General features: G+C 44.1%; 1 protein-coding gene across 1 annotated transcript in view; it reads left to right on the top strand.

The window, feature by feature from the left end:
* The first annotated feature begins 868 nt into the window (after positions 1 to 868).
* The window catches only part of SLC6A3 (solute carrier family 6 member 3), a 506,641-nt gene continuing 481,460 nt past the window's right edge, over positions 869 to 26,049 (top strand). The window contains exon 1 of the mRNA XM_085604173.1: positions 869 to 1,030. The gene's annotated coding sequence lies outside the window, so the exon portion shown is untranslated. The remainder of the gene's footprint in view (positions 1,031 to 26,049) is intronic.

Raw genomic sequence — 26,049 nt, 5'->3', positions numbered from 1 at the left:
TATTATTAATAGAAAAATTGTCATTTGTAAATCGTACTTCCCGTACAAAGAATAAAAGAACGAATTTCGCAGTTTGGTGTCATGGGGTTTGGAACTGAGAGACCCCAAGTAAATGAGGCAGCAAGTGGGGTACGAGGCCGAGACGGTCGGAGGGGGACTGCGGTGGGGTGACACATGGAAATCTCCCATCATTTGGTCAGGAGCCGGGATGACAGACTGAGACCCCGGGTAAAGGCAGGACGTGAGACAACAGTCGTTCACACCAAGGGTGGACGAGGGGGTGAGAGTTTTTCGAGCCATTCGAGGGAGGGAGAACGGTGTGGGGAATGACAGAGTCCGAACCCAGGGTGGAAGCAAGGGTGGGTGGCAGGCTAAGCTCACACCTTATATGTAGAAGTGGGTGACGGAGTCCAAACCTCAGGGTGAAAGAGGGTGTGACCACCTGAGATCTCAGGGTGTAGACAACGCCCGACCTTCAGGGTGAAGATTGGGGGTGGATGTTAGAATCCAACCTTCAGTGTGCAGGCGGTAGGTGTGAGAATCCGGTCCTGAGTGTTGGGCAGGGGTGGGTGAGCTCGGTCCAGGGAAGGACGGATGTGACTGGCTGAGACCCCAGCGACGGAGGCAGGCGCAGGTCTGAAAGGCTGACTCCCTCGCTGCCGACCCTCCTCTCGCTGGGCGGTGGTGAGGGCTGCTGAGAGAGGGGTGGGGGCACCTCCCTCGGCCCTCCCCCACACCAGACGCTGCCTGGCACCGAGACTCAGGCTGCAGACAGCATCAGGACCACCCATCCCTCAGCAGCCTCTGTGGTGCCCTGCGGGTCGCTGCCCAGGACCGTCGGTGACACAGCGCCCCCTACCGGCGGACTGTGCAGAGGGGCATGGACAAGGAGCCCAGCCGAACCCCGAGGCCTGCCAGCCTCACGGAGCCATCAAACTAAACCAGAGCCGGCGACCGCGGAACCGCAGCCTGTGCTTCAAAAGTTAACCCCGCTGTCCTCTGCGCTCCCAAAACCACAGAGTGTTTTAAGGTAGGAAAATAGATTAGGATCGCTCGCAATATTGATGTCGACTGACAACCTATATTATAGAGTGTATTTGTGGATATTGAAACTGATATAACGTAGCTGTGTTGTTTTGTGTGTGTGTATATATATATATATATATATATATATATATATATATATATATATATATATATATATATATATTATACACACACACATACACAAATAAGTACACAAAGACCCTTTTGACGTATCATATATGCATTTAAAGGACGTACAAATTTAGGAACCCCGCAATAGTCTCAATAGGGGAATGTTGTCAGAACCCCGGCTCAAGAAAAGATCAAGTATAGCCAGTCATTGGGACCGAAATAAACAAATATAAAGCTATGAAAACAGTGGTGATGAAGTCAAGTCTCAGGTCTTAATTTAATATGTAATTTATATATTTTTAACGTGAAGAGCAATGGAGAGATCTAAGTAGGTCTCTATACGAGCAGACCCCCCCCCCCCCCCACCCGCCCCCCTCCCCTGCCCGGGCAGCGCCCCGGCCTTTTCCTGGAGGCTCCCGCGAGGAGGCCGCGGACATTTTAATTGCGAAGTTTAGATTTCCAGTGTTGTGACGACTGATTAGGGCAATTATCGCTCAATTGCAGCCTTTTTCATAACACGTGCGCCAGACTCCGTTCCAGGGGGGTACATTTTAAACTAGACGTGAAAACCATAATTGTTAACTTAAGCTGTCAGGCAGCTCGCGAATACAACAAGCAAAAAAAAAGGCTCGTCTCTCTGCAGCCAAAACACTACAAAATGTCAAGGGCATAAAACATTGGGTTCAAGTTTGTTTTTCGTTGTAGAAATATGTTTTTTTTCGGACTGTGTCTAGAAAGGAACGTTTATGATAAATGCCCTGCACCGCATAAGTACGCGGCATGTCTACTAAGGTACGTTTGGTGAGCCTGTTTTTATTTATTTATTTATTTATTTTAATTGTGGAATATTTATCTGGGTAGAAAACTAGTTTTTATCTACATTCGCGATCAAGCGCCTAAAAACACCAAGGGGTGTGGCTACCCACAGTGCAGCAGGTGTAGTGACACCCCGAGTTTGATGGGGCCCTTACATCCCCAAGTAAGTCTTCTTTTTGCTACCAAAGCCCTGTGGATTGGACATTTTTTTTTTGCTTGCCTGTGGCAACTACAACTGCCGCTTCGCCCGTGCCTCGCAGGCTGTAAATATCTATCTATCTATCTATCTATCTATCTATCTATCTATCTATCTATCTATCTATCTATCTATCTATCTATCTATCTATCTATCTATCTATCTATCTATCTATCTATCTATCTATCTATCTATCTATCTATCTATCTATCTATCTATCTATAAGGTTTGTAGCCTGCTGTCTGTTAGTGCTTCATCACACCCAGATTTCTGCAGTGGCGCAGCCAGTGTGCCATGGGTCCAAGGGCATTAATGAAAACGGGCGCTCTGAATTGTAAAATACATCGATAATTAGGATTTGGTGGGCCCCTTACGCTTCTGCGCCCCGGTGCCACTGCACCTGCTGCACCAGCCGGGTTTCTGTAATTCGTTTTAAAGTGGAGCCTGCATATTACTACGTACTACTCCATTTATAGCGCCTCTTCTTTTAGAGGCACTTGCTGCAGTAAAAGGTTGTCTGTGAAGCGCTCTGCAAAGCGGGGGAACCCTTTACTAGATGAAAATTCTATCAGGTGTACCTTTTGTAACTTACCGGGTTCTTTTGTAAAGCGCTCTGACACCTCTGGGTAAAGTTCGCGCTATTTAAAGCTGCATTAAATAAATGAATAAGACGGGCAGATGCCTCGTTGGGCGGCGTGGGGGTGACAGCGCACTTGGAGAACATTTGAGCTCTTTGCTGAATTCAAGGAGAAAAGGACAGTGCAGTGGGCTGTGCGCGCTATCTGGGCACCCCTTGTGCTCAGCCACTTCCAGCCTGGCGCACCCGCGGCAACCTTCCGGCATTCGAACCCTTCCGAGAAACGTACAGAACACCGCAGTTTAAAAACACGACAATACTCTGCAACCATGGAGAGCATCCTTCCTACTTAGAACTCTCAAACACCATTTGCACTTGGCATTGGCACTTACTTCGTTGTTTTTTTGCCGGTTTTTTTGTATAGCGCCAAATTGACCCGAAGATTTCGGGGCACTCTACGTGATCACCAGTTGCGTCGCAGACGGACACCTTCATTTTTAGGCACGGGGAGATTTGTCCAGCTTCACAGGATGTTGAGCCTCCCGCCGAGACGCATGTCGGCCGCTCTATCCGTTACGCCTCTATTAATAGCCTCTGCTAGTGGCACTAGAAACTAGTGCAGGAGACTATCCGCAAGTGCTTCGAGCTGACATCCGTCATTAGGAGGAGCTGCGTTAGTTAGAATTTGAAGAAACGTCCACCCACTGCCCACCTACTAAAAAGAATAATAGCGCCGAGTTTACTACTGATTTCACTCAAAGGTATAGAAAGTGGAAACAGACACAACACAACCTAATCGCTCACAAAGACATCACCACAATGGGGGTACACACAAACACACCTGCGCGCGCGCGCTCACACAAGTACATTCTACTAGAAAGGAGAGGATGAGGTCCGTCGGCTTAAACTGCCGACTTTGGTGCTGGAAACCAGGGTTCGAGCCTCGGGTCGCGTCCACATCCTGTGATTCTGGGCAAATCACCTAATCTCCCCTGCCTGAATGTGTAAGGTAACCGGTGCTCATGTAAAGCGCTCCAATACCTTCGGCTGAGGTCGCACTGTATAAAATCTGCCACAAAAAAAGTAATATACCTAACTATATTGAAGTACAGGGCCCGCACAGATATACGTACTAGCCATAACAAACGCACAGTCAGAGAGGCACTGAAGGCACACACAGTCAAAGACGCATACAGACATGGACGCAGGCAAACAGGTGCGGGCACACGCACAGTCAACCCGAATGATGCAAGCGCACACACAGCACACACGGGCTGACACGAAGGCACGCGAATAGACAATCACTGGCAAAAGTGGACACTTAGGCAGATGAGCGTGCGCACCCACAAGGCACACAAAGACCCGCCTACCCACTCACATACACTCAAACCCACAGATACAACACACAGAGCAGAGGACAGGCAGAAAGACAGGCGCGCAACAAACACGCTGCGAGGCACACAGATGAATACAAACACAGAAATGCACATAGACAAGTAAGAAAGAACATAAAGACCGACGCACACACAGACGCGCGCACACACACAAACGCACGCACACACATACACCCGCATACAGACACACGCACAGTCCATCAACAGTCAGCAGCCATCAATCAGAACGCAGGCCGCGTCTGCCCTCGGCCCTCGCCTTTTCTCCTGAAGTGCCCAGAAGCCGAATGAGAATCGTGCGCCCCGGGAGGACGCGTCTATTTAGCCAACAAGGAAAAAGGACAAGTGGTTCTGCGACAGCCGTCGCGTGCCCCGGTCTGGGGCCTTACGCGGGGTCCTAATGGGCAATCATCTCACAAGTCAATACATACACTCTCTTCTGCGCCTCTATTCCGCTGGCAGCTTAAGACGCAGCCTTTCACGATATTGATTTGCAGAATGTCAGTTTGACATTTTATTATTTTTCCCGCTTTTTTCCAAATAAGAATCACAGCCTTCATTTAATAGTCAAATAACACTGTTTGTCCCTAAACAATTCTACAGATAACCTCTAAACACAAACAGTACATCACTAATGAATACAAATACCTTTTGTGTTTGTTCCGTAGGAGCTGTTTTGGGCATTTCCTTTTATGGCATATAGCTGCAATCGGTGGCTGTCATATTTAATTGCAGGGTGTCTGTAACGAGTTCAGCACGGACATCAAAAAGAGAACAAAGTGCGGTTTTATTGTGTTTTTGTTTTGATCTATTTCCTCATCTTCTAGTCCATATAAATCAAAGAAAAGCAACTCGCGCCTGAGAGGGCCTCACGGCCAACTTTAGCGCTCTCCCGCCATTTCGTCTCTGCCGCCCGTGTCCCCGCCTCTCCCTCGTGGAGACCAGGTTGTTCCTTCCTAGAAGCTCCTCCCTCTCTGATGACATCCATTGGCAGACATTCTATCTCCCTGGTAGAGACCAGGATGTTCCTTCCTAGAAGCTCCTCCCTCTCTGATGACATCCATTGGCAGACATTCTATCTCCCTGGTAGAGACCAGGATGTTCCTTCCTAGAAGCTCCTCCCTCTCTGATGACATCCATTGGCAGACATTCTATCTCCCTGGTAGAGACCAGGATGTTCCTTCCTAGAAGCTCCTCCCTCTCTGATGACATCCATTGGTAGACATTCTATCTCCCTGGTAGAGACCAGGATGTGCCTTCCTAGAAGCCCCTCCCCCTCTGATGACATCCCTTGGCAGACATTCTATCTCCCTGGTAGAGACCAGGATGTTCCTTCCTAGAAGCTCTACCTCTCTGATGACATCCATTGGCAGACATTCTATCTCCCTGGTAGAGACCAGGATGTGCCTTCCTAGAAGCTCCTCCCCATCTGATGACATCCATTTGCAGACATTCTATCTCTCTGGTAGAGACCAGGAAGTGCCTTCCTAGAAGCTCCTCCCCTTCTGATGACATCCGTTGGGAGACATTCTATCTAGACTACAGTGACCATCTTACCCCAGGTCACTACGACTCTGTCTCCAGTCCTGAACTTTTCGCCAACAAATCATTGATTTCAGCTGTTCTAGTTTAATGAGGCCAAATGAAGTACAACAAGACTACAGCACCCAAAATGCATTGGTTTATCACATGAAAGTCTAGACCTGGAACTGGTGTCTTTAGTGACACTAATTATATCACAGCTCTGGAACCAGAGCGGATTGTTCTTTTCCCATTCTCAAGTGGCCATCAAAACCTGCCCTAATCGGTATTCTACCAGAATATCATGTTTTAAATATAGTCATATATATATCGAAGCCAGAATATAGACTAATTCTGCATATATGTACCTTGATGATTGTACACCTTCATTGTGTTAAATATGGAGTTTGGGATAATACATTTATACTTACCTGTATATACTGCCCTTCACAACATTGTGGTAGGTGTTTTTTTGCCTAATTTTTTGTAGTATGATATTTTTGTATTTGATATTCTAACAAATAACTGTTTAGCAGTTTTAGTGGTACCAGGGTGTAGGGGTGCACGGGACAAACAGCACCAAAGTTATGGCTGTAATTTATTATGCCAAAAGGAGCCTGGGCCCCATTTTTTGCTTACATTAGGGCTGATAACATTCATTTCAGGCTACTTCTTCCACAGACTGCCATGAGCTGTCCACGGTGCTTAATTTGTGAAAAAAAGTGCCAGGTCCAGCATTTCCCTCAGAAGCCTGCAGCCAATGCTATGAATATCAGGTATGCTGAATCCCAAGGCTGAGTACTGTTGATTTTGCCTCATGCCTCTTTTATAAACTACCATACACTTCCTCCCCCTTTATATCACTCTCACAGGTTTTTTCTTCACTAGTTTCTTTCATTGTCACAGTTTATCCCTCTTTTACATCCTTCTTCTCTCCCTCTTTTGTGTTTTCTATCTCTTGCTCTGGATCAATGTCTATATAAGAAAAATAAGTGCCGATTCCCAAAAAATCAATGCTGGTGGGACCCACCTGCAACCCCTGGCCCAAATTAAGCACTGGCTGCTTCCTTCTTTCCAAGTTATCACTGCTTGCCTTGTTTCAGGCTCCTTGTCAGTTGACACACTAAAGTATACCAAAAAGTGATGGGTGGAATGCTTGAATTAATCTCAGCCACTGGTAATGACTCAAGGCTGCACCATGCCTCCTCAGCTTAGACCCAGCCGTATGCAAATCAGTCTTGACCCTGCTCCAGTTGGAACAGTCCAGCCCAAACTGCCAGGCCAGGTCCTCCATGAACCAGAACACAAGCATCATAGGACTAGTTTCGCCGTAGTTATGGCTCACCAGCCAGGTATAGCTTGATTCCAGTGACATAGCGTGCTCAAGACACCCATATGGGCATACCCTTCCCATTAAGGGCGACACACTAAAGTATACGAAAATGTGATAGGTGGAGTGCTTGAACTAATCTCAGCCACTGGTATCCACCTGGGGCCGCATCCAAGTCTATCATTATTTTGCACACCATGCCACCTCAGCTTAGACCCAGCTGTATGCAAATCACTCTTGGACCTGCTTCAGTGAAAATAGCCCAGCACGAACTGCCAGGTCAAATCCTCCATGAACTGAAACACAAGCAACCTAGGACTGGTTTTGCCCTAGTTAGGGCTCATCAGCCAAATATAGTTTGGCCTCAGTGACATAGTGGGCACAGGACCCACGTCTGAACGTGTGAAACTTAAAGCAACATACAAAACCACAACAAAAATGTAATGGGTGGAATGCTCGAATTAATCTCAGCCACTGGTAACCACTTGGGGATGCATCCCAGTCCATCATTGTTTTGCACACCATGACACTTCAGCTTGGACGCATCCGTATGCAAATCAGTCTTGACCCTGCTCCAATGGGAACAGTCCAGCCCAAACTGCCAGGCCAGGTCATCCCTTAACCAGAACACAAACATCATAGGACTGGTTTCACCATAGTTAGGGCTCAATAGCCAGACATAGCTTAGTTACAATGACAGTGTGCAGCAACATTCCTACACCTGGAATGTTCTGTCACTCTTCTAGTGATTTTATCTGGATTTATCATGCTCCACCACACAAGGGGATAAAATGGGCCCATGCACTCACTGTGGTGAGTGGAGCTCTTTACCTGTTCAGCAGCCCCTCCCAGCACAGAGCCTCACATGTCCTGTGAGGTTCAACTTAAGTTAATGGTTAGGGTCATCTCACAAAGTTTTACCGGGAAACTCACTTTTGAGCATCACGCCTCTGACCTTGCTACCCCTTTAATTCAGTTTTGCAGGGCAACCAGTCACCTCAACACATATTCTGCTACACACACATCTCCACACAACCACCACACTTAAACACCAGTGCCCAGAATATTGTCAGGCTTTGAGTACAATCTCAAAGACAGTGCTATACTTAAGCATCAACGTGCACAAGAGAGTCACACTTACTTGCAAATCTCCACAAGAATGCCTGCCATGGTGTAACACCAATCTACACAGAACTGCTACACACATCCAAACACCAATCCCCACATGACTGCCATGCTCTGATTCCACTCTTCAAAGGATTGCAAAAGCTAAGCCCAGATCTCCAAAGAACGCCAAGCTTTAACACCTGTCTGCACCAGAATGCCACACTTCAACACCACTTGCCTCAAGAAAGCTATACTTATACAGAAATCCCCACAAAAATGCCAGGTTTTATAACACATCTCGACAAAACTGCCAGGCATCAACGCCACTCTACAAGAATACTATCCTTTAACCCAAAGTTGCCACACTCTACAAGAATACCATGCTTTAACCCAAAGTTGCCACACTTCTACACCATGCCCACAAGACTATCATGCGTTGACAAAAATCTCAATAGACTTGCTATACTGCAGCGCCACTGTGCATAAGAATACGGGGCATATTATCAAGGGCTGGCGATAAACTTATCGCTGCTTTAGCGTCGGTTTTGGGGGGAAAAGCGGCAATAACTTCATCGCTTAATCAACAAGGACACGCTAGCGCGTGTTTTGCTGACTTAGCGTCCGTTTCCCGCACGCCGAACTTCGCATCGCTAATGAGATGCAAAGTAGGCGTGCCTGACAGAACTCCATGGATAAATATTGCATAGGCAGCTTCGCGATATTAACTAAAATGGCCCGGCCGGCATTGCGATGGACAAAATCACGCTGACTGGCCTTTATCGGTGGATTTTAACGTCTGCTAAAATCCAGACTTATGTATACATAACATTGGGGGTGGATTATGGTGATACGACCACAGGGTCATATCAGCAAGGTTATCGCCGTTTACAAGTGAACCATCGCTGGTTTTCCAGCAATGTAGGGCCATTTCCCCGCTATCGCTGGATTTTTCATCGCCAATGCGTTGTTAATAGAGCGCTAGCTTGGCGATCAATTCCAGCAATAGCTGGAGATGGGAAAACTCGCGCTAAGCGCGGCCAGCGATAATTATCGCTGACGCTTGATGATATGCCCCTCCCACTTTAACACACATTTCCACATGCCTGCAGTACAGAAACACCGATACCCACAAGATGTCATGCTTTGACTCCAAAGTAATACCATTGCAAATGACATTGCAAATATGGTGAACACCCACACATTCCTGCTTTCGAGGGTATTCACACATTTGCAATGCTTTTGCCATACTTACAGCACTTCCAATTTTGCACATACTTCCAGAAGGCTAAATGGTGCAACGCCTGTGGGAAAATGCTTCAGATACCCCAATTTTTATGGGGCCCAGAATTTCTTCACATGGGAAATATTTCCTATGTGAAAAAGCTACTGAAAAACACTTATGTGATTTTTTACTCTAACCCAATCTCTGCATATTTGTTTGCTCTGCTGACAAAATGCAGCTGGAGTACTTGGGCTGTCATTCATCTACTACAGGTGGGTGAGCCAACAAGTTAACAGGTAGAGCCGAGCCAGAGCCCTGTCTATGGTCGGGCTTGGCTCTAAGAGCCCACGCGCAAGCCGAGCCCTGAAAATATTTGGCATGCAAGCCATGCAAAAAATATCATGTTAAAAAATGATGAAGTTGTTTCGAAATTAAAAAAATAAATAATTGTATAACGTGCAGATGCGTTTCCGCACGTCAAATTATGTCACTACATTCAAAAGTGTTTATTAAAAGCATAGTTTTTAAATACTAACTTAAAAGTATTCCGACCTCCAGACCCTGCCCTTCCGACAATGCCCTTAGTGAACAAAAAGGCCAGTCAACTGCCATGTGTACTCCATATCTGTGGTGCAGATTTTTATTGCAGATGGAGAAAATTTCCATTTATTAAACAAAAAACATTTTTTTTGTGTAAAGTACAACCTGAATGCAAATGAGATCATTAACAAAAAGGAGCATTGATTAAACATAACATTTCGTCCAGTGGGGAAGCTGGGATTTCTTGTTTTATAGTGTACAGTTCTGCCACTGACAGGGTATCTATTTCTCTCTTGTCCATTTTACGTCCAATGTTCATCAATGCTTTGTCTTTATGTCCTGGAATATGAGGTGACAGCCTGAGTGTCAGGCTGCAGCCACCCGAAATCTCGGCTCGTTTTGGGCTCGAGGGGTCAAGAAGACCTCGAGCTGAGCCAGAGCCAGGCATCTGGCTCGAGCTTGGCTCGAGTTTTCAGTGACTCGCCCACCTCTAGCATCTAATGCTCCCCATAGCACTGTTAGGGGTGTGTGTGGGTAGCTGGAACACCACTGTACCTCGCCAAAATGTAGAAAACTGTCAAGTTGTATGCATACACCTTCATCAACTACTACATTTTTCTAATCAGACCCTTTCCCTCCCTAATTCCCAGGCCTCTGACCTGAAACAATGGAGGTATTTATAAACAGGCCTAATCACAGTATTAAGAACTAAATCAAATTAGGAAATATATTACCTAGTCCTTCCTCAACCATGCTTTGGGTTGACTCTCCTAATGGTGCCCAAAACAAACTACAGAATGGGGAAAGGGAAGGGGAGGTGCTGAAAGGAAGTTGGCGGGGGAAGAGGGTCTTTGAGAAGCTGTTAGCCTGTTCTTGAAGAATGCTGACATACATCCCTCTGAAAAGTGCTGTGAGAACAGTGAAAGAAAACAGTGTCTCTCCGTGAGCTGCAATGTAATGAGAAAGCAGGATAATCTTTTCTCATTTACCTCCTGGCTGTGAGCAGGTCTCAAACAAGGATCTACAAATGAATTACAAATCCTATCCTCTTGAAGTGTGAGAAAGGATCGCACAGTTATTATATTTTTAGTGCGTTTAAAAAGGATTATTTATCATAACTGCAGTATGTGAACTGTTGAACAGGTACATAGTTGCCTTGTATCCCATCTTTCGTGCAACACCTGCAGCCAGGACTGACAATTTTGCCAACAGTGCATGGCATTTTGGGATTTGTAGTTTTGCACTTACCAAATTAAGCATGGGCTCAAAGTTCATGCAGGCAAAGTACTCTTGACTAAAAAGCCAGGACTGGCCAAAATGTGTCACACGTGGAATGGAGGCAATTGGTAGATGGGTGCTAGTTGCGGAAAATAAAAGGCAGAATGTAAATCAGTTTTATCAAAAGATCTTGGAAATTTTTACTCTTTTGCTTGCAATAGCTTTTTAATGTCACATAAGGGATTTATTATAAGAAAGTGTAACACCGAACTTTGCTTTTATACTATTCTTTTAAAATGTTTAGCCGCCCAGTGACTGTATTTGTGATGTTTGGCTTGCTTTTCTTTACAGTGCATATATACATTGAGGTCATCTGGAAAGTATTCCAGCATGCCAGCTTTCTCTGTAATTTGTGGAGGATGTGTCATCAAGATCCACTGACATTGTTCAGCTTCCTTCCAGTATTCAACATTTCCTGGAATAAATTTGAGAAGACATATGTGTCATTTTTGGGGCTTCAATTCCATAGTCGTTTGCGAAGGGGGGCCTGGGTGCACAACATTATATAGGTTCAAGACCACTGCCATAGACTGATCCTCTAACTATGCTTTGCCAAATTCATAGCCAAGTCACAAATTATTAATTTTTTTACTCCCTTTTCTGCGTGACAGCAAAGGCTGCACTGACCAATATATAAGCAAGACAACATGTCTACCATCTTTTGACACCTGATACTATACATCCCATGCATGTTCCCACTTTTGTGACCCTTCCCACCAGAAACAAATCCTCTCATACTTTGCCACACACCACCACCTGATGAGATCCACGACTGACTGGATTTTAAACCTCAGATCATTCATGTACTCAACACTGGCACATTTTGTAAGTCCAACTTTAAACCTACAACCTTAATTTTATCGAACATGTGGCCAAGCTACACAAGACTGCCAATGTTACTCATTTGATGGCAAATATTTATTGCTGCTTTAGGATCTGTGTTTCATTTATAAAAAAATAAGGGTAGATTTCCAATTTCTTACTAGAAGCACAATATCACTACTACTTAATGCTGGAGGTTGCCAGATACCAAGCCTGCCTAGTTTTAATTCCACATCAAGCTTCTTTCTTTCATCACCTACACTACCTGTCTCTTAATCTCACTCTTGTAGGCTCTTTTCATCCCTTCTTTCTTCTTTTGTTACTGATTTAGGTTTTCTTTTGTCTTCTTTCTCCCTTTACTATCTTTCTTTTGTCCTGGTTAAAGTACAGGCCCCTACAATAAGTGCCAATGCCCACCACGGGCAATCACATGTGCAAATTAAGTGCTGTTGTGGGACAACCCAAATAGACGGAAAGACATCTCCGAAAACTGTCCTGTAGGACATTACAGCAGTTACATCTCCTAATATCCAATGCATCTTCTGTGATCCTCTTCTATTTCTGTGAAATAAAAGAATTTCAAATTTTTGATAAAATGCGTTTGCAGAGAAAACACTAAGGGGGATATTCAGAAGGATCTATCGCCGAGTTAACGGCACATTATCGCAGCCAAAGTTCCGATAAACTTATCGCCCCAATCACAAGCTGGTGTTAACAGCCCACAGCACCAGTTTACCCGCGATAGCAGCCGCAAAAAACATTGCCACAGATGAACCCAGCAACTATCGCTAATGAGATGCAGAGTAGGCATTTCCGTGCCAAAAGCTGCGACAACACCACTCCACAACATTCACAACGACCAGCCAGAACTGCGATAGGGAACACAAAACAGGCGATAAGGCACGTTAGCAGCAGGAAAATAACACCTGCTCTGACCTGGTGCAAAGTTGAACCATAGTCTGCACCACAAAAGGGGGCCCAGCCCAGAGCCACACCTGAAGAACAACAGATGCACCCGGGCAACTGAACATGCAGCCCGGAGGGCCGAAAGGGCAACCACGCCCGCCGCCACCACCCCCAGGACCCCCCTTCCCGGCACGCCCCGACCAAAGACATGCCACATCAGCTACACCTAAACATGTACAAAATAATCTGCTTGATGTCGCACAATCACAACTGGTGACATGCATGTGTCGTTACAAAAATGAGCATCACACATTCACTTTCAAAGCAACAAATGAAACTTTATTAAAATGAACACTGAAATGAAATGAAGACACATGGCGGCTCCCCTCGGGACAATCCGTAGGTCACAGCCTGAAAGACAAAAATCATGATGAGAAGGTGTGTCCTGCGCACATCAAAGGACAGAGGGAGATTGAAGGAGAGAGAGAGAGGAAGAGAGGGAGAGAGATAGATAAGATGAGAGGGGAGAGAGAGAGAGAGAGAGAGAGAGAAGAGGGGAGAGAGAGAGAAGAAGAAGAGAAAGAGAGAGATAAGAAGAGAGAGGGAGAGAGAGAGAGAGATTGAGAGAAGAAGAGAGGGGGAGAGAGAGAGAAGAGAATAGAGGGGGAGAGAAGAAGAGAGGGAGAGAGAGAGAGAGAGTGCCGCCCCTGCGCACCCAGGCCACACTGCTCACCTGCTGCCACCGGTGTGTCTCCAACCACTTGCCGGTATGTATAGCAGTACACCAGGTCACACATCTGAGACAGAGCTGTCATCTGAAACAGAGTCCAGATACATGATTGGCACAGTACACACAATTGCACAAGACAACATCGCTTGCCCACCCATGCACACCCAGGCAGAGGCACCCCAGCCTCTCCTACCGCCCAACGGAGCATGCCCACCCATGCGCACCCAGGCCTCACTGCTCACCTTCCGCCACCGGCATGTAGGCAGGAGGTCCCACCACGTGCCGCTGCAAGCCACAAGCCCGGGGCCCGTAGACATGGCATGCTCCACACCATGCAGCCCTGCTCCGCAGGCCACCAGGTCTCACGTTTGGTGCTGGGTCTTGATTACTCCATGGCATAGGACATACCAGTGCACCCGGCATCATCGCAGGCTGCACACCCGCTCAGCCCAATGGGTGCCACTAACTCTGGGATCCCGGAAGCGACGCCACGTGGCGGTAGGCCCACGCTGCCTGCTGGCTCTGGCATACACTGCGGTCCAGCAGGGCACACAAAACCTGAGCTGTCCGGACCGCTGGGACGGGGCATCATCGCAGGCTGCACACCCGCTCAGCAGTTTAAGGTGCCACTAACTCAGTGCACCCAAAGTCACCGTCCCGTGGTGGGGTGCCTGTGCCAGCCGCAATGCTCCAGGTGCCACTAACCCTGTGCAACCCCAGTCAGCGCCACGTGGTGGTAGGCCCATGACTGCAGCAAGGCCTCGGGTGCCACTAACCATGTGCGCAACAACTCATGGGCCCTTTATGATGAGAACCTTGGAGCGTCCGTCATCCAGTCACCACTGGCAGAGGGGAATGTGACGTCGTCGGCCCCTTATGTTGGCGGAGTCACATGGCCTGTGACGCCTGTGCTGGATGGGTGTGGTGTGCATGCAGACCTGCCCTCAGGGCGTGGCTGTGACATGCTGACAACAAGACCAGTGACCTGCACACCACCAGTGAGTACGCCTGCGACGGGTAGCAATGAGGGCCCCCCCTCGGAGCATAAGCGGAGTGGTCTGGCCTGCCGTATGCCGGACCAGCGCAGGGCTTGTAACAATGACTCATGGGCTCTGGGTGTGGTCCAGTCCATGTCCGGACATGGAAGTAACTGATGCGTGTGTCCCTGTTGTAGTGTTCACGGGACCTGGTACACAATATGCAATGTAGCACCCTCTGACGGGCATCCCACAGGATGAGCATCATTGACGCAAGGGAAATCACTGTCCCTACATTCATCCACACATTCATACATGAATGATGAAAGACATGACACAGCAGTGCGTCACTGGATGTTTATTGCACATCCAGTGCAATTCTGCCGCTGGCGCGGTACAGGGTAATGCGGAGCACACTACACAATATGGGCCCGTGGAGGGCCAGCTGGAGTCCATCCAGGGATGACAAGTACTGCGGAAGAGGAAGGGTACAGTCCGCAGTCTGGTCGCCATGTCATTGGTCATCAAACAGGATATGGCAGTCCATGTCGCTGTCCAAGGTGAGTGCATCGAAGTGTATCGGGGGTCAGTGGAAGGTCATGAGGCCATGTGCGGCACCAAGCAGAAACAGGCCAGGTGGCGGAAATTAATGCTAGTGCCTCCTGATCACAGAACCCATCCACATCCTCGTCCCCAGATGTGTGCTCTGCTCCACCTGTGGGTGCTGCAGTACCGGCTGAGGCACTGTGTGCCACTGACACATCAGGTGCCGGAGTGGATACATCTGCTGCACTGTGAGGCAATGGCACACCAGGGGGCGGAGATGTGGATGGTGTGGGGGCAGCAGCATTCATCTGCACCACGCCTTGCGGCAGCAATGCCATGATGATGGTCTGCAGGGCATGGTAGATCCCAGCTATTTTTTGCTGATGTGCAGCAGAGGCTGCCATCCTTTCCGCCTCCATCCGCACCATGTCCTCCATGAGCCTCCGCATGTGTGCCAGCTCAGGGCTGGTATCGCTGGTGCCCCTCTGAGTGGACAGGTGTTCTTCTCTCCGCGTCAGGACTCCAGCGATGTCAGTCAGGGTTCGTTGGAGACCATGGGGCCGGCCTAGACACCCATGGACGGCGTTCAGTTTGGTGGCCATGAGGTCGAACCCCACCCGCACCTGCTAAGCTGTCGCCCTCTGAGCCTCCAGCACACGGACTTGGAAGGCCGTGTGTTGTTCCTGGGGTTCTTGGAAGACTGTCAGGCCATGGGTGCCTCCTGCTGGGTGGTTTAGGTGGTGGGTGGGGTCTCCTTGATTCAGCTGGTCAGCTCTGATCCTGGAGGTGAGTCGCGGATGTTGTCAATGATGTCTAGGAGGGCTTGTGCGTCGATACTAGGGTTGTCCTCATCATCAATGAAGAGTGGCTGGGACTGCTCTGCAGGGGGCGTTGACGGTGGCCCTGCAATGTGAAGGGGAGATGGTGTATTGCAATGTGTCCACATGTATGTAGCCGCATGGTACTTGTTGACATTCAGACAACATGGCACTGTACATTGTGACAGTCTATAGATCTGGGTGATGACCCAGAGTCATTGAGGGTGTGCACTGTGCTCTGCTTGATTGTGCATGTGTGCCATCGTGGCCATCTACACCCATCCCCCAGTACCTGGTGGTCACTCATCCTGTTGCGGTTGTGTTGTGTCCTGTCGAGCATTGTCCGGTCCCCAGACTCAGGCCACAGTATCCACACTGATGACTGTTGACACCAGCACCTCCATGTCCTCCAGCACGAGCTGTGGCGCTGGGCCCCCACCTCCAGTCTGCATTGCTGCCTTCTGCTCGGCTGCGAGTTTCTCCTTGGGCTTCCACTTGATGTAATTCCATCACCTCTTGACCTCGTCCATTGTCCTCTTGTGCTCTCCGACGGCATTCACTTTGTCCACGATGTCCCACCATATTCCAGTTTTGGTGCCCAATGACACATTGGAGGTGACGAACAGTTGTTGATGGTGTTCCATCACCTCCGTGACTATGATCCTGTTCGCCTGCGGACTGAACTTCGTCTTCCTGTTCTTCTTCTTGCCCTTCCCTGTCCCCGAGGTCCTGGGCTGGTCGTCCGGGGTGCTTGTGGGATTGCGCTCATCCTCTGCGCCTGCTCCGGCTGCTTCCATGGTGCTTGGGTGTTGGTCAGCTTGTGTTTGGGTGTTTTTTCTACTTTTATGGTGATTTTTCCTGCCTGCCAGGTGTGTGTTGCAGGCCTGGCGCTGCTTATCGCTGATTTCCTCATCGCGCTTTGGCCCATAGCAGGTTTTTTTGTGTTTTGGTTTGTGTTTTTATCTCCATCGAGGTGGTTGTATCACGGACATTGTCCGCGGTTTGGGCTGACTATCGCATGGTACCGCCTTGTTGTGAATTCCACGTTGACACAGGGTTATTTTCCTGCGATGGGCTGCGATGTTGAGAGTTGCGTTACGCTACTCTTGTGGTAGTTATCACACATTCTTGTGAATATATCCCTAAGGAATACAACAGTTTGTTTTTATATCTTTTAAAGTTTTCTCAAGCTGCATCCAATTGCAGAAGGTGTTTATACTGACTACTTGACGGGAAACAACCTTCACTACGCGGTTTTTACACCGCAATACCATCACAAAGCGGTCGTTACATCGACCGCGTTGTTACCACGCAGTGCCATTAAAATGCAAGTCGTTACAACAACTTGCACTAGGTGGCATTCCAGACTAAGGAATAGTATGATTTACTATTCCAACACCTTCCCTAGTGTTGCACACACTGGAGTTGGAAGAGTAAATCATACTATTCCTAAGTCCAGTACGACATCCAGCGCATGTCGTTGTAACGACTTGCGTTGTAATGGCAATGCGTGGTTACAATGCAGTCGATGTAATGACCGCATTGTGATGGTATTGCGGTGTAAAAACCACATAGAAAAGTATATATCCCTACTTGACTCTGCATCATCACAAAATAAAATGATAAAATGATGAACGAAGTGTTGAAAGTTTCAAACACTGCAGTCACAGGTCTGGGTTTAATCAATTCAGTTGGTATTTTGCTTGTCACGTCACCCCAATGTGGACCCAGCTATATGCAAATCAGTCTTGACCCTGCTCCACATGGAAACAGTTCAGCTCGAACTGCCAAGCCAGGCCCTACTCAGACCAGAAACAAGCATCCTAGGACTGGTTTTGGGGTACTTCAGGCTGCATTACATAACACATAATGAGTGTGATTACTTCAATTAATTTTTGAAGCAGACCAAGACTACTTTGCAAATGTATGGTGCTAGTCTGTAATCACAAAGCTCATCTAAGTGATCTTTGCCATTGGTCTCAGAGGTATCACCAGTGACTCAGATTGGTTCCCGTATTTCCTTCCAACATATTTTTTATCCTGGTCCATAGCACGTATTCAATTATAGCAAGAGATAGTTGGATTACTTTAATATGCATCATATCACAGAATGTGCGCCTTATTATTTCACCCTGCATTAGATTATAGTAGATTATTATGGTTATTAAAAAGTGCACTGAATTACAAAAATAAATTACTCTGAATACATTACTGGATATTCAGTTGTAAGAAACTACTCTTGTTGCCTTGACTTTCACTGGATTACAGAATGAGATTGTTTTAATTTAAGATTCAGTTTATTGCAAAGGTACAACTGACCAAAATACATGTATAGAGTTACAAAGATATCCTGTGTGCCTAATCAATATATATTCTAAAAAAGAAAAGGTAATCACCACAAGAAACTCAAAGTATTTGTTACTATTTAAAGTTATATTGCTTACATTCTACTGGTAGACTAATATTCAGTTTTCTAGGCAAAGAGTAGATCTATTCAATTCAACCTGATTGCTTTTTCCAAAATTGTATGTAAACAATCCAAAAATGTAACAACATTTGTGCATACTATGACAAAATATTCACCCAAAATAAACCATCACTGCTTGAATTAACCTTAATCTATCATCGTTACCTCTGTAGATCTTACACAAATTTAACAGCACAGGGGAAATACTTATTATATTTTGCATATCCTCCCTCACCAAAATACACACTCTGCATATTATAGATGCTCCATGCCTAGTCCATTTATCTATAATTGCTCCTTTGGGGACACATTGAAATTGAAATGTCATCAATTTTATTCTCTTAGTTAGATGCAGAAATTAATATAAGTATTATTGCAGTTTAGGGTTTGTTTAACTAACCATTAAAATATTCAACAACTTATACCCTTGAAGGCTAGAACAACTCTCTGCTCTTATTACTGTTTTTATTTTTTCGCAAGGTTCTTAAAATCACTTTTTGTACTATTTGAACATATCCCAACCAAATTGTATTTTGTTAAAAAGGGATCATAGACATATGCTGAATAACTGCTCAGGCAATTTAGGCAATTCGCACCAACTTGATGACTTTATTGAACCATTGGTAGCCAACTTTGATGTCCTTGCGACAGAGATTACAATGATTAATGTACCCTGCATTACATGTCATAACAAAGAAGCTCTTTTGGGTAGTTTATCAAACATTAGATTAAAGGAGAGCACTCTGGCGCCGATCACGATCCTGTAAAAACCGGGTACGAACCGTCGGACGGAGCATATTCTCCGTCCGACGCGTACCCGGTCGTCAAAATATACCAACATGGAATTACGATTCGCACGGAAACACCATTTCCGTACGAATCGTACAAAATCCCGACTGACGAAAATATACCTACAAATGCGATCCGGGAAAGCGCCGACCTGACGTCGGGACGCACGCAGCCTGCCATTCACGAACCAGGAATTACGATTTGCACCGACGTCATCCCGCACGGTGAATATTTTCTGGCAGCCAAAAACTGCCGGGAAATCAGGACGACGCGAACAAGGAGTACCAGTACGCGACGGACAGACAGGACGACGCGAACAAGGAGTACCCGTACGCGACGGACAGACATGGACCCGAACCTACGTGTCATCCCGGCCCTCATAGCAGTCGACCTCCTCTACAGGTTACGACGCAGACGCCGCAGAAGGTCAGAACAACAAAGGGAGGGGGGAAAGGGGGGGGCAGGCCACAAAACACCCACCATAGTCACACAGCACACATGCCCTGGACATACCTGACCCTCAGGCCCTGGTCACTACGAGGGGGTGGGGGCGTGTCCAGCTAAGCCAGCGACCGCCACAACGGAAGTTCTTGACGACGCGAACCAGCAACACAACCAGACAGGTACGTCCCGTACCCACGCCTTAAGAGCGTGGGTACGAGTCGTACCACGCCCACACCTACGTCACCCCAACAATGGCGGGACGGCTCGTACCCACGTGGCAAAGGCCTGGGTACGGGCCGCACAAGCATCACATAGCGTGGGGACGGATATGTACGGACCGTACCCCCACCCCGTATGCATGGAGCGTACCCCCAACAGTGTAAGTACGACACGTACCCCCACCTGCGTATGCATGGAGCGTACCCCCCATGCCAACAGTGTAAGTACGACACGTACAGGGGTGGGGGTACTACTCGAACGTACTGGGGTGTACATACACGGTGGTACGACACGTACACGGGTGGGGGTACTACTCGAACGTACAGGGGTGTACATACACGGTGGTACGACACGTACACGGGTGGGGGTAGGACTCGAACGTACTGGGGTGTACATACACGGTGGTATGACACGTACAGGGGTGGGGGTACGACTCGTACGTACAGGGGTGTACATACACGGTGGTACGACACGTACACGGGTGGGGGTACTACTCGTACGTACACGGGTGTACATACACGGGTGGGGGTTCGACACGTACACGGGTGTACATACAGGGGGGGTGTACATTCACGGGGAGTACGACTCGAACGTATGGGTGCTGGGGGGAGTGTTGGGCGCGTATGCGGGCACATGTCTCCATGGTTGCAATGGGAGTTCGGTGCGGACGGTGTTTTTACCATACGGTTGTAATATCGGACGCACGGGTTGGATCGTGATTCCTCGGTCGGACTTCACTTTTCACATTTGTAGGGTAAATCGTCCGAGGACGTGTCGGACACATTTTCCGACCCGAGGACGTGTGGGGAATAATTCCCAAGGCGGTTCGTATGGACTTTTGACCATGCGAATCGTGATTGCCAGTTTGTACGGCACTTGTACGATTCGTACGGTAAAAAGACCGGATACGAGTCGTACGGGGAAATATTTTACCGGATCGTAATTGGCACCTCTGTCTTTGATTGCAGAAAGAGACGAATAAGCTATATGCACACACACTTTACTGGATAACAAAAGATTTATGTTTGTTGTGCACAAGAGTACAGAAACAGATTTCTTTGAATACTTTGACCCCTATTAAAATGTAGAAAATAATTACTTCGAATTGCATTAGTTACATAAGAAGATGATTATGATTGCTTCACTGTGTATTATAAACATTTACTCTGAATACCTCAAACTTTTTCAGATTACATATCACTGAGTACTTTACCAAATACATATTGCTGAAGATTATTCTAACTACTTGACTACTTTATCATTTTTCAAATTAGATAATGTGAGTGATTTGATTTCTTCAAATGGCATTATTAAAGTACATTCCTCTTATTACTTCCCTCAGTGTTATGAGGATGGTCACCGGAATTATGTGATTCTGCAGCTGCAGCATTTGTTTTTTATTTAGTTATGTTTATTTTACAATTGTCTTATAACCCAGAATCTGCTTCATAGTTATTAGATTTAAAAAAAAAAAATATAGCTCAAACTGTTCAAATGTTACTAAAACAGTGTCACATGTGGTGCCTTGCGATCGCAGACACTTTTTGTTGCTGGTGCTAAACTAGTATTTAGAAGATTAAACCTTTGCCCACTATTTGATGTGTGTTAAAGTGACAGATGAGCTAGTGAAATAATACTGCCACAGAATATTCTACATCACACTGCATTATTAGCATTATCACACGGTTCACTGACAAAATATTGACCCTCAAAATATCCCCATACTAAAATATCAACCACAATATCAATGCCAAAAATATCGTCATGCTATACTTATAATGGTAAGTACAAAAATATAAAAAATATATAATTGTAATGAATAGCATTGTATTAAATATCTTTTTTAACATATGTATAAAGTAAAATAATAAATATTACATTTATGAAATAGTAACATTAATTAAAAATATAGATTTGATAGATATTTGAACAAATAAACACAATTAAAGAAAGTTAAACACACATATATAATGATTAATATATATATTTACATATATATACTTAAAAAGTATTAATTTAAAACTTTTTAACTAATATAAAAATATAACAAATATCTATCTATCTATCTATCTATCTATCTATCTATCTATCTATCTATCTATCTATCTATCTATCTATCTATCTATCTATCTATCTATCTATCTATCTATCTATCTATCTGTATGTATGTATGTATGTATAGACATATATCAATAACATAAAATCTTTAAAAAACAAACCATTTCAATTAAATTAAAAAAGTAAACAACAAACTTTTGTACACATATTTTACACAATAATTTTTTTTTAATATTGATAAATATAGTTTTAAATAAACAAAAAAAAATAATATGAATTATAACAATATAAAATGAATTATCAAAAATAAAATGTAATAAATATATGATTCGCAATACAATTTATACAAAACTACGGAAACTATAATAGTAAGTATATAAAAAATGTTCTTCTCCCACTTCACACAATGCAAAAATAATAAAACTGGGTAAAATTTACAAATCTGCCTCCAGTAAATACAACAGTAGTGAAAGTGTTGGATTGCGAATACGTAAAATGTACTGTTCCCACTCCAGCCAGTACAAAAGTAGGAAAACTGTTGGAGTGCAGAATGGTAAAATGTACTAATCCCTCTCCAATCAGTACAACAGTAGGGAAAGTCTTGGATTGTGGAGGAGTAACATTTACTATTCCCACTCCAGTCAGTACAACAGCAGGGAAAGCTGTTGATTGGCAGAGGGGTAAAATGTACTACTCCCACTCCAGTCAGTGCAACAGTTGGGAAAGCGTTGGAGTGCGGATGGGTAAAATATACTATTACCACTCCAGTCAACACAATAGTAGGGAAAGCTTTGGATTGCGGAGGGGTAACATTTACTAATCCCACTCCAATCAGTACAGCAGCAGTAGGGAAAGTGTTGGATTGCGGAGGGGTAAAATGTAGTACTCCAACTCCAGTCAGTACAATCGTAGGGAAAGCATTGGATTGCCTAGGGGTAAAATTTACTATTCCCACTCCAGTCAGTCCAGCAGTAAGAAAAGTGTTGGATTGTGGAGGGGTAAAATTTACTATTCCAATTCCAATGAATGTAACACTAGGGAAAATGTTGGATTGTGAAGGGGTAACATTTACTATTCCCACTCAGTCAGTACAACAGAAGGGAAAGTGTAGGATAGTGGAGGGGTAACATTTTTATTCCAACCCCAGTCAGTAAAACTGTAGGGAAAGTGTTGGATTGCAGAGGGGTAAAATTTACTATTCACATCCAGTCAATACAACAGTAGGGAAAGTGTTGGATTGCGGATGGGTAAGAATTACTATTCCCACTCCAGTTAGTACAACAGTAGGAAAAGTGTTGGATAGCGGAGGGGTAACATTTACTATTCCCACTCCAGTCAGTACAACAGTAGGGAAAGTGTTGGACTACGGAGGGGTAAAATATACTATTCCCACTCCCGTCAGAGCAACATTAATAACAAGCAAAATATCTTGAACAAAATTAAATTATTTCAAAAACAAAGTAAATAAAGAAAAATATAAATATGTACACAGGAACTGCAAATATATTTAATATTAAAAATGAAAAAAACATAAAAACATATTACAATGTTAAATACATATCACAAATACTACAAATATTATTATAACTAAAACATAAAAATCATACAAATAAATATTTTTATTTAGAAATTATTTAACAAAAAATATTTATTACATAAACGTAATTTAGTTACTTCCCGACCTATAACCCCACAACACTTACAACCTGCACCTTAAACTTAACCTTAAAAAGCAAAATATTTACACTATTAATATAAATGTGTATCAACAAACTAATTATCATTAATTAAATATTGATTAATAATTATAGTTAATTGACTCCCACAATATACCCCACAACAGACTCATAAAAGTGAATAGAAAATTATTCAAACAATCAACATAATTAATTATCAATGTAATTATTAATATACATTTAAAAATGAATGATTAATTACTTAAAATTAATTTAATCCACACGCCATACCCCTGCAACACCCATAACCCACATGTATATTCTGGAAAAAAAATTGCACAATTAATATAATTAATTATCAATTAAACACATATCATTAATCAAAAACGAAATATTAATTCATTAAATTAATTAAATTCCTACCCTTTACCCCTATAAACCCCACTTCCCACACCTAAAATCAAATTTCAAAGAAATGTAATTACACAAGTAAAATAATTGATGATCAATTAATTAATATTAATGATCAACGTATTACTAATTAATTTAAATTCAAATTCTTTTAACCCCACCCTTTACCCTTATAAACCCCACAATCGGAACATAAAAAAATAAATTACACAATTAGCATAATTAATTAATATTAATTAACAACCAATTACTAATTAATTAAAAATAAATTACTTTCCAACCTTTACTGCTATAAACCCCACAACCCACACATAAAATTTACTTGACAAAAAATGAATAGCACAAGTAACATAATTAAATATCAATTAAATAAATAATATTAAATAATAAATAATAATTCATGTATTATAATTAAATAACTTCTTACTCCCTACCCCTATAAACCCACAACCCGCTACAGCACTAAAAATCACAAAAAGTAATACAATTACATTTAATAACTACTAAAATGTTAACAACTATATTAGAAAGCATAACCAATAATTATACAACCAATTTACATCATATACATATAAACTATATACTAAAATACATAACAATAATTAAAAAACGATATTTTAAACAACTATATTTTTACAAACAATATTAATAACTTTGGTATCTTAAAAATCAATATTCCATACCTTAAAATCGATATTCTTGACAATAATATTCTTTCTAACAATATTTCCATATCATGATATTTTAGACACAATGTTATGGCATGGCGATATCTTTTTTTCTCGAAATGTTGTCTAAATGCCTATTATACCACATAATATAGCCAAGCCTGGCGCATAATTTGATCCTCTCTTACTGCATATTTTCAGGAGCCCTACTGTAATACAAGAGATTGCCCTGATTACTTTAATCGGTATTGAATCGTAGCATGTGAATACTATGATTATTTTGATAATAAAAGATGAACACTTTGATTCCCTTACGTTTTAATGGGTCATAAATCGATTTTTCTGTGATTGTTTCATTATAAATTACCTGGTATTAGATTACAGCTGGTCTGTTAAATAATAGATCATTCTGATTACTGCACCCTGCATAAGACATTAGAAGCAGTTTTCACCCATTACTTTAGAATGCGTTGAATCCAAGAATTATAATGCTTTGAATACTTTACCCTGCATTTGATTAATGAAATACAGGACTCCAATTACAGTGGTCTACACGTGATCAACATATTTCTTTAATTGAATTACTATGCATTAGGCTTCGGGAGGAATGATGGTAACGGTTGCATGATTACATTCTGTTTCTGTAATTACTTTGCTCTGCATTAGATTACAGAACGAGGTTGCTCAAACAATCTTACACTGCAGTAGGCTACATAAAATGCATATTTAAATTCATTTACTCTGCATCAGATTACAAAATAAGATTCCACCAATGGAATTAATCTGCTTTAGATCAGATGAAGTGACGCTAATTAACTTTGTCATGGCCTGCAGAGGAAGATTACTGTGATTGCTTGACTTTGCATTACTTATCTCTGCATTCAATTACAGGGCATTACTCTGCTTACATTATGCTACATTATTTTGCTTGACAGGATTACTCTGCTTTCTGTATCTTATACTGGAGTAGACAAGATTACTTATTTTACTTTACTCTGCTTTTTTTACCTGCATTAGTCAGTAGAAGGTGATCACTCATCACCACACACTACACCAGATGGAAGAGGAAGTTACCTTAATTACCTTGTTCTTGAATGTGTAAAAAAAAAAAAAGTATATTTCTTTGATTGCTTCATTTTGTATTAGTTGAAAGGGGAGTACTGTGATAAGTTTAACCAGCAGTCAGAAGCGGTTCCTCAAGGCAGTGCTGCAGGCCGTGGGGTGGGGGGTAGTACACTCCGACATATGGCCGAACGGAGGTAAGCGCGCACAATGTAATTCATTTTATTTATTTACTTATTTACTTACCTCCGTTCGGCCATATGTCGGAGTGTACTACCCCCCACCCTGCCCCGCCCCGCCCCACCGCCCGCAGCACTCCC

The sequence above is a fragment of the Triturus cristatus genome, chromosome 5_1, assembly GCF_964204655.1.
Source record: "Triturus cristatus chromosome 5_1, aTriCri1.1, whole genome shotgun sequence".
NCBI classification, from domain to species: domain Eukaryota; kingdom Metazoa; phylum Chordata; class Amphibia; order Caudata; family Salamandridae; genus Triturus; species Triturus cristatus.
The sequence above is the reverse complement of the archived record's forward strand: the minus strand, read 5'-3'. Positions and strand labels throughout refer to the sequence as shown.